The sequence below is a fragment of the Bos mutus genome, chromosome 1 (genome assembly GCF_027580195.1).
Source record: "Bos mutus isolate GX-2022 chromosome 1, NWIPB_WYAK_1.1, whole genome shotgun sequence".
Taxonomy (NCBI): Eukaryota; Metazoa; Chordata; class Mammalia; order Artiodactyla; family Bovidae; genus Bos; species Bos mutus.
This window is the reverse complement of record NC_091617.1, coordinates 143,423,321-143,433,905: the sequence shown is the minus strand read 5'-3', so window position 1 is coordinate 143,433,905 and position 10,585 is coordinate 143,423,321.

Here is a 10,585-nt window from a genome sequence, read left to right as displayed (position 1 = left end):
ACCTGTCCTCCCCTTCAGGACCGCGATCACACTCCCGACTCCCCACGTGGCCCCTCCACGCCGCGATCACCCCTCTCGGCAACAAAACACCCAACCTGCAGGACCCCCCCTGGGCGGGGACCGCCCTTTCCCCCTCCAGTCTGGCTGCTCCTCAGCGCAACCCCTCGGAGCTCGCAGAGCTGACCCTGCTCCCTGAGCCTTGTGACCGATTTGCCCTTCTTCTTGGGATAAAATCCTTCAAGCTCCACCTCTTTCAAGTTCAGTTCAGTTCAGTCGTTCAGTCGTGTCCGACTCTTTGAGACCCCGTGAACCACAGCACACCAGGCCTCCCTGTCCATCACCAACTCATGGAGTTCACCCAAACCCATGTCCATTGAGTTGGTGATGCCACCCAACCATCTCATCCTCTGTCGTCCCCTTCTCCTCCTGCCCTCAATCTTTCCCAGTGTCAGGGGCTTTTCAAATGAGTCAGCTCTTTGCATGAGGTGGCCAAAGTATTGGAGTTTCAGCTTCAACATCAGTCCTTCCAATGAACACCCAAGACTGATCTCCTTTAGGATGGACTGGTTGGATCTCCTTGCAGTCCAAGGGACTCTCAAGAGTCTTCTCCAACACCACAGTTCAAAAGCATCAATTCTTCATTGCTCAGCTTTCTTTATAGTCCAACTCTCACATCCATACATGACCACTGGAGAAACCCTAGCCTTGACTACACGGACCCTTGTTGGCAAAGTGCTGTCTGTCCGACGTGCCGTCTGTCCGACGTGCCGTCTGTCCGACGTGCCGTCTGTTCGACGTGCCGTCTAGCTTTGGCTCCTGGTAACTCGTGTAGCTTCCTCGGCATCATTGGCACCCTCACCCCCTCCTTAACTCTTTCCTGGTTTAGGAAGAAATGGCATTTGGTTATTTTAATCTGAATTTCTTACTGTTCAATTAGGTTGCTTTAAGGTTTTTTTTTTTTTGGATGTGGACATTTTTAAAGTCTTTATTGCATTTGTTCCAATACTGTTTCTGTCTTGGTGTTTTGGCTGCAAGGCACGTGGGATTTTAGCTCACCAGCCAGGGATAGAAACTGTGCTCCCTGCACTGGAAGGAGAAATCTTAATGACTGGACTGCCAGGGAAGTCCCTTCAACTTTTTGGGGGGGATTTTTGTTTGTTTGTTTTGTTTTCAGTTGGGCCTTCAGTTGCTCTTTAATCCGCACCACATGTGCAGGTGTGCACGTGTGCACTCCCAGCAGCCGCGTCGCCCCAGGCCATGTTCGGGTGGGAAGGTTTCTGGGGCGGCGCCTTCAAGCAAGTCCTGGCCCCCCTGGGCTCCAGCCCCTGGGCGGGGTCGGGTATCTCTCCATATCTCCACATGCAGCCCTCAAGCCTGCTGGTGATTAGGGTTGTAGGAAACCCTCCTTACAAAAGTAACTTAAGAGCAGCTTATTTCCAGAGGCAAAACTAGAGAAAACATACTCCTGAAATACTCTGCAAGGGAAAAGATGGGTCTGCATCCACGTGGATTCTCAGTAGCTTCTTTTCTTCTGAAGTATATTTGCTGTCTGTTCTGTTTTTGTTGTTCACTAAATCCAAAATCACTGCAGATGGTCACTGCAGCCATGAAATTAAAAGACGCTTACTCCTTGGAAGGAAAGTTATGACCAACCTAGATAGCATATTCAAAAGCAGAGACATTATTTTGCCAACAAAGGTCCGTCTAGTCAAGGCTATAGTTTTTCCAGCTGTCATGTATGGATGCGAGAGTTAGACTGTGAAGAAAGCTGAGTGCAGAAGAATTGACGCTTTTGAACTGTGGTGTTGGAGAAGACTCTTGAGAGTCCCTTGGACTGCAAGGAGATCCAACCAGTCCATCCTAAAGGAGATCAGTCCTGAGTGTTCATTGGAAGGACTGATGTTGAAGCTGAAACTCCAATACTTTGGCCACCTAATGTGAAGAGCTGACTCATTGGAAAAGACCCAGATGCTGGGAAAGATTGAGGGCAGGAGTTGAAGGGGACGACAGAGGATGAGATGGTTGGATGGCATCACCGACTCGATGGACATGGGTTTGGGTAAACTCCAGGAGTTGGTGATGGACAGGGAGGCCTGGTGTGCTGTGGTTCATGGGGTCTCAAAGAGTTGGACACGACTGAGTGACTGAACTGAACTGAAGTCCTGTCCGGCTCTGTGCAACCCCATGAACTGCAACACACCAGGCTTCCCTGTTCTTCACTATCTCCCGGAGTTTGCTCAAACTCATGTCCATTGTGTCTAATAATCAACTGGTTATTTTGTGTTATTTCTTTTATTGAAAAATGAAAACATGTACTTCTTTTTATAAGATACAGAAGTATGTAAAGGAAAAATAAAGGTCTCTCTTCCCCCAAAGTTACTACTGCCAAAAATTAGGTGTGACTTATTCCAGGCTGGGTTCTAGGTATTTTCATACATGTGTACCTAAAAACATAGACATGATCTATTTTGAAATTTAGGTTTAATTTGTGTACGGTCAGTTGCAGAAATTCTAAAGGTACAGCCTGATGAATTGTGTAGGAATACACTTGTAGACTCCATGAGGTTTTGCTTTGTATATTTTAAAAAATAAGGTTGCAACATGATCATAGTATTGAACTAAAAACGTTTGCCGTCACTTGTGGGCAGTGATGATTTTTTAGCTCAGTACCTACCAACCTTCCCCATTTCTTTTTTTTTTTTTTGGCCGAATGTCTTGTGGAAGCGACAGTGAGAGCACAGAGCCCTCATCACTGAACCATCAAGGACTTCCCTCCACCGGACTACACAGTCCACGGGATTCTCCAGGCCAGAATACTGGAGTGGGTGGCCTTTCCCTTCTCCAGGGGATCTTCCCGATCCAGGGCTTGAACCAGGTCTCCCGCATTGCAGGCGGATTCTTTACCAGCTGAGTCACAAGGGAAGCCCCATTCTTTTTAACGCTGTATTATACTCCACAGCAAATATAAAGACGCTACCTAGGTTATTTAACCATTTACCTCTAACGAGGGAAGTGGCTGTTTCTGTTTTGCTTGCTGTAATAACATCACAATGAACATGAACATGGATGTCCAGCCATGGAAAGTCGACACATGGAGCGGAAAGGGCAAAGGCTCGGGGGCGGCACTCAGCTCCCAGCTTGCTGCTGGCTGGCTGGTCTCTGAGGTCATCTTGCTATTCTGGATCCCAGTTTTGTCAGCGCTGAAGCAGGTGCTTCTCAGAACCTTGCTGACTGACGTGAAATGAGCGACATCTGCCCAGCACTGAGCGCCGCACAGCACAGATGCTCACCAGGCCCCTGCCGTCATCATGAATACTGACTCGGGAATGTTCTGTAGTCCCCCGCGCTCCTCGGCCTGTGTGCGTCCATTGAATCCACTCCCCCGACACGCTTTCGCCGGTTTCTTTCTGCTCACTTCCGGGCCTCCTGTGCTTGCTTTTTCTCATCAACCTGGCTCCATGTCATCTTCACCTACACACCCATGTAGATATGTACACACGTATGTACACAGACACACACGTTTAAAAAGCAACTTAAAGTAGAGAGTAGAGGACTCCCCTGGTGGTCCAGCGCTAAGACTCCGCGCTCCCAACGCAACGGGCCAGGGTTCAATCCCTGGTCAGGGAACCAGATCCCACATGCTGAACCAAGGCCCAGAACGGCCAAATCAATGAACAGATATTCTAAAGGCAGAGAGGGAGCAGGCAGGGAGCATGACGCAGAGCAATTCAGAATCTGAAGCTTTAATATTCTTGAAAGTATCGTGTGTGTGTCTTCTAAAATGACAACATGTACTGTTTGCCCAAATATAAACAAAAAAATAAGATAACTTAGCAAAGAATTACATAATTAATGCATAAAAATTAATTTGAAAAAATTCATATGAAAAAACTATAAAAAATAAAAGAACATGAAAGAAAACATGAATAAAGGCAGACTCATCTGTGTTTTGGACTGGAAAACAATATTATGTAGATATCACCATAAAAGGGAGAATATATGTACGACATGTATAATTGACAAGGTGTATAAATTCAGATTGCATGTATAATTGACAAGGTGCATAAATTCAGATGAATGCACAATTGTACTCATCTCACACGCTAGCAAAATAATGCTCAAAATTCTCCAAGCCAGGCTTCAACAGTACATGAATCAAAAACTTCCAGATGTTCAAGCTGGATTTAGAAAGGCAGAGGAACCAGAGATCAAATTGACAACATCCATGGGATCATAGAAAAAGCAAGAGAGTTCCAGAAAAAAACATCTACTTCTGCTTTATTGACTACACCAAATAAAAAGAAATGCAAAAAAGCAAAATGGCTGCTGAGAGGCCTTACAAATAGCTGTGAAAAGAAGAGAAGTGAAAAACAAAGGAGAAGAGGAAAAATATACCCATGTGAATGCAGAGTTCCAAAGAATAGCAAGGAGAGATAAGAAAACCTTCCTCAGCAATCAATACAAAGAAACAGAATGGGAAAGACTAGAGATCTCTTCAAGAAAATTAGACATTAAAAGGGAACATTTCATGCAAAGATGGGCTCAATAAAGGACAGAAATAGTATGGACCTAACAGAAGCAGAAGATATTAAGAAGACCTGGCAAGAATACACAGAAAAACTGTACAAAAAAGATCTTCACGACCCAGATAATCATGATGGTGTGATCACTCACCTAGAGCCAGACATCCTGGAATTCGAAGTCAAGTGGGCCTTAGGAAGCATCACTATGAACAAAGCTAGTGGAGGTGATGGAATTCCTGTTGAGATATTTCAAATCCTAAAAGATGATGCTGTGAAAGTGCTGCACTCAATATTTCAGCAAATTTGGAAAACTCAGCAGTGGCCACAGGACTGGAAAAGGTCAGTTTTCATTCCAATCCCAAAGCAAGGCAATGCCAAAGAATGCTCAAACTACCGCACAATTGCACTCATCTCACACGCTAGTAAAGTAATGCTCAAAATTCTCCAAGCCAGGCTTCAGCAATACATGAACCTCGAACTTCCAGATGTTCAAGCTGGTTTTAGAAAAGGCAGAGGAACCAGAGATCAAATTGTCAACATCCGCTGGATCATCGAAAAAGCAAGAGAGTTCCAGAAAAACATCTATTTCTGCTTTATTGACTATGCCAAAGCCTTTGACTGTGTGGATCACAATAAACTGTGGAAAATTCTGAAAGAGATGGGAATACCAGACCCCCTGACCTGCCTCTTGAGAAACCTATATGCAGGTCAGGAAGCAACAGTTAGAAATGGACATGGAACAACAGACTGGTTCTAAATAGGAAAAGGAGTACATCAAGGCTGTATATTGTCACCCTGCTTATTTAACTTATATGCAGAGTACATCATGAGAAACGCTGGGCTGGAGGAAGCACAAGCTGGAATCAAGACTGCTGGGAGAAATATCAACCTTAGATATGCAGATGACACCGCCCTTATGGCAGAAAGTGAAGAAAAACTAAAAAGCCTCTGAATGAAAGTAAAAAAGGAGAGTGAAAAAGTTGGCTTAAAGCTCAACATTCAGAAAACGAAGATCTTGGCATCCGGTCCCATGACTTCATAGTAAATTGATGGGGAAACAATAGAAACAGTGACAGCCTTTAATTTCTTGGGCTCCAAAATCACTGCAGATGGTGACTGCAGCCATGAAATTAAAAGATGCTTGCTACTTGGAAGAAGAGCTATGACCAACCTAGACAGCATATTAAAGAGCAGACATTACTTTGCCAACAAAGGTCCCTCTAGTCAAAGCTATGGCTTTTCAACTAGTCATGTATGGTTGTTCGAGTTGGACCATAAAGAAAGCTGAGAGCTGAAGAATCGATGCTTTTGAACTGTGGTGTTGGAGAAGACTCTTGAGAGTCCCTTGGACTGCAAGATCCAAGCAGTCATTCCTAGAGGAAATCAGTCCTGAATATTCATTGGAAGGACTGATGCTGAAGCTAAAACTGCAATACTTTGGCCACCTGATGTGAAGAGCTGACTCATTTGAAAAGACCCTGATGCTAGGAAAGATTGAAGGTGGGAGAAGGGGACGACAGAAGATGAGATGGTTGGATGGCATCAAGGACTTGATGGACATGAGTTTGGGTAAACTCCGGGAGTTGGTGATGGACAGGGAGGCCTTGCATGCTGCAGTCTATGGGGTCACAAAAAGTCGGACACGACTGAGTGACTGAACTGAAGTGATGAATTCAGAATATGTATCAATATAAACAGTATGAACTCTGTTCTAGAGTCTGGCAGTTGCAACCACTGAGCCTAAGCACCCGTGCTCTGCGTCCCAAGAAGCCGTTGCGATGAGAAGCCCGGACACTTCAACGAGGAGTAGCCCCTGCTCACTGCCTGTAGAGAAAGCCTCCAGAGAGCAGCAAAGACACAGTGCAGCCAAATAAATGAATGAATTAGTAAAATTAGTTAATTAAAAAAACAACTCATATACTACACAGCACAGTAAACTTTAAACTACCGGCTTTGTCAATAATCATGTATAATACAACACCGGCTGTAACAAAGGCACCGGCTAACGGCAGATGTTAATAAGTCACGGGAGAGAGTGAGGGGCATGTGGGAAGCCTCTGTGCTTTCTGCTCAATTTTCCTGTAACCCTGAAACTGGTTTAAAAATAAAGGTAATTTAAAACACATATGTGTATGTGTAGGTAGAAATGTTGTAGGAAAATATCTTTCTGGCAGTATATCCAATAGTTTAATTTTCCCAAGGCATGTCTAAATAAACAGTAAAGTGAAAAGTGAAAGTGAAGGCGCTCAGTCGTGTCCGACTCTTTGTGACCCCGTGGACTGAAGCCTGCCAGGCTCCTACGTCCATGGGATTTTCCAAGCCAGAACACTGGGGTGGGTGCCATTTTCTTCTCCAGGGGATCTTCCCGACCCAGTGACTGAACCCAGGTCTCCTGCATTGTAGGCAGACGCTTTACCGTCTGAGCCACCAGGGAAGTAAAAAACAGTAAAGGTTGTAGGAAATTAAAAGATTGAGGATCTGGGAGGGAAGAGGATCCCTTCAGTCTTCGGCTTTATATCCTGAGCGCCTGCAGGAGTCGGGGCTGGAGGGAGAGGCCAGTGATGGTTCTCTGCACATGAGGAGCTCGGGGTCCCGGGGGAGAGTCACACAGACGTGTTACAGAAGATAACCAAGCGGGGCTTCTTTCTCTTTCTCTTTTTCTGTCTTTTTCTTTTTTGCTGTGGGATCTTTGTTCCCAGACCAGAGATCGAAGCTGCCCTGACTGCAGTGGACGTGCAGAGTACTGACCACTGGACTGCCAGGGAAAGTCCCCGCTGGGGCCTGTTTCTCAGCAAACCAAGCACACTGCGTCACGGCCCCGCAGCCCTGCGACAGGCGCTGTTAGCCCGCCTCGCGGACGAGGGCTCGGGATCTCAGCCTGTCTCATGGACGAGGACTTGGGATCTCTGCGCGCTGACTGACCTCGCCCACAGTAAGTGGCAGAGCTGAGCATCAAGGTCAAGAGAGTTAGCCAGAAACATGGGTAACTTTTCCACAGCGCCAGGGATGGAGGTATAGTATCAGTTCATTTTGGAAGAAGAGGACTGTAAGGGATTTGTTTTGTGGAGTCAGTTGGAGTCTCGTCGAGGTGAAGTCCAAACACGCTCGAAAGTCCTATTCTCTCCTTTTCCTTCTCCTTGCCTTTCTCCCACCGGAGTGAATTCTCTGTCTTGTCCCTCTCCCTCATGAGGGCCGGTCAGTGATGCACGGCTCAGTGGACAGGTGGCCAGAGAAGGGAACGCCGAAAGCCAGCCCGCCCACCCCGGCTCGGCACAAGCGCCTGTCCAGCTCAGGTTCCTGGATGTAAGAGCGAGGCTGCAGCCTGGCCTGTGTGGTCTTTAGACCAGCGGTCCTCCAGGAGCGGCCTCTGGGCATCGCAGCTCCGGCACAGCCTGCTAGTGTGCGAGGCCTTCTGGGCCCCAGGCAGGGAAAATGCAGTGTGCAGTTTGCTGACAGTTTCTATAAAAGCCCAGTATTTACTGAACAGCAGAAACACTCAGAGAGAACACGCAGAGCGAGAGGGCAGAGCTGCTCAGCACCCCTCAGCCGCCGGGGCGGCCCAGCTCTCCGTGTCCAGGAGGGAAGGACGGGAGGACAGGGGACAGGTCGCCCTCGTGAAAAGCCAAGCTTCTTCTGGTTGGTTTGGGTTTTAAGTTTATTTCCCAATCACATCACTCCTCTACTTGAACCCTCCCAGGACGCAGCCCCTGGTCTCAGGATAAAGGTCAGAAGCCCCCATGTGGGAGATGAAGGGCCTGGGAAGCTTCAGCCTCCCTCCTCGCCCAGCCCTCCTTTTCTTTTCTTTTTAATTAACAAACAAACAAACAAACAGGTGTTTTTTTTTCTTTTTTTTGCTGCATCACACACAGCTTGTGGGATCTTAGTTCCCTAACCACGGGGGATCCCCGGCAGCTGGCAATGAAGCTCTGAGCCCTAACACTGGACTGCCAGGGAATTCCCCGAGGTCCCTGTATTTATTTTTTATTATTGTTTTTAAAGAAACAAATGGTTTTATCGCACATTTATACAATCTGCATAGTTGTAGCAAGTGTTCACCCCTTCTACGAGTCCCTCATTAATCTTAAAATGTGGTTAAAACACGATACCCAATCTGATCTGAAGCCTTTAAAAAGCGGTCATCAGGAGATGTTTCTCTTTCGACACACACACATATACACGTGTATATACACACACATATATATACAGTATTTTTTCTTTTTTTACAAATCCATATCCCTTATTTTTTAAAAGCAGAACAAGGAGTAGTGCCCCTTTCTTGAAAGTTCCTTAAACACGGCCACACTCTGCACACCTCAGGACTATTCATGTATTTCCCTCCACTCTGAATGACTCTCCCTCCTTGTCACTCAGTTGATTCTAATTCATTCTTAGCTTCTCAGCCAAAACATCACTTCCACAAGCTGAACTTGAGCGCCAGCAGAAGAGCGTTTCTGATGCCTCACACGAATCCACTGACCTTGTCAGAGGCATTCATGACTCCTGGCACTTTCCCTTTATTTGAGTTTCTAAGGATGCATTTGTGTGATGATTTAATTAATGTCTGTATCTCCAGTCCTGCCTGCCTGCCGCTTTAACCAGAGCCAGTGCATAGACTTAAAATAAGCAGATACGCCTGGCCTGAGGGGGGAGTTCCACAAGGATGTAGTAGATAATAAATAAATAAACGAACATGTAAAACCAGTGTTTGAGCACTTAAATGTTTACGGTTTTGCTTGTTTGGGGCCAGGAGCATCGCTTTCGGAATCTTAGTTCCTGGACCAGGAATTGAACCCGAGCCCTCAGCAGCAAAACGTGCAGAGTCCTAACCACTGGGACACCAGGGAATTCCCTATAGATAATTAGCTTTGAATAAAGGGAGTAAGAAAGACCCTGATCCTTTTCCCCGTTCCTCAGTTCCTAGTCTAACGAGCCCGGCCCCAGATACTGAGCCATGGCAGAGCTAAGACAAAGGAGCGTGTGAGGGTCTCTTCAATTCTTCTGGGAACCTGAGCGCCGGGCACTTACCCTCTGCAGCTGTGCCATCTGCCGTGGCAGCCACAGCCAGGTACGCTCTTTAAACTTAACTAGTAAACATTGTAGTTCCTCAGTGTCATTGGCCATGTTTTACACGCTCAGTGGCCACACAGGGTCAACAGCCACCAGGCTGGGCCGTGCTAACGTAGAACACTTTCATGTGTCACAGAAAGTCACACTGACTAGGGCTACCCTAGGGTGAAAACAGCCTCTTCTGCACAGGAAAGAGGGCTGGGGCGGAGACTCTGCTCAGGTCACTATTTCTGTCTGTGTTCCACATGGTGCCGAGTGCCGCCACTGAAGACTCTTCACCTGTAGACGGGACCCCTAAGTGCGTCCATTAGGGTTTTCATAGCATTAAGTTTGTTATAACACATGTTCAGGCCCTTAGTCAGCCTCAGGAAATAGCAGCCACTATTAGGGAACCGTCCCACACTGTTGTTAGGAGTATAAACTGGTGTAGCCTTTATGAAGAACAATATGAAGGCTCTTTGAAAAATTAAAAATAGAACTACCATACGACTGAGCAATCCCACTCCTAAGCATATACCCAGAGGAACCCATAATTCCAAAAAACACATGCACCCCATTGTTCACTGCAGCACCATTTATCATAGCCAGGACATGGAAGTAACCGAAACGTTTACTGATAGAGAAACGCATAAAGAAGACGTGGCACATATACACATTGGAATATTACTCAGCCATAAAAAAGAATGAAGTAATGCCGTTTGCAGCATGGATGGCCCAGAGACTGTCACCCTAAGCGAAGTGAGTCAGACAAAGAAAGACAAATGTATGACATCACTTATGTCTGGGATCTTAAAGAAGGGTACAAAGGAACTTATTTACAAAACAGAAGTAAAGTCACAGATGTAGGAAATGAACGTATAGTTCCCGAGGGGTTAGGGGAGTGAGGGATAAACTTGGAGACTGAGACTGACATATAAACACTACTATATATTATACTAGTTATAATAATATAAACACTATTGATTATGATATACAGAGAGATAACCAACAGGAAG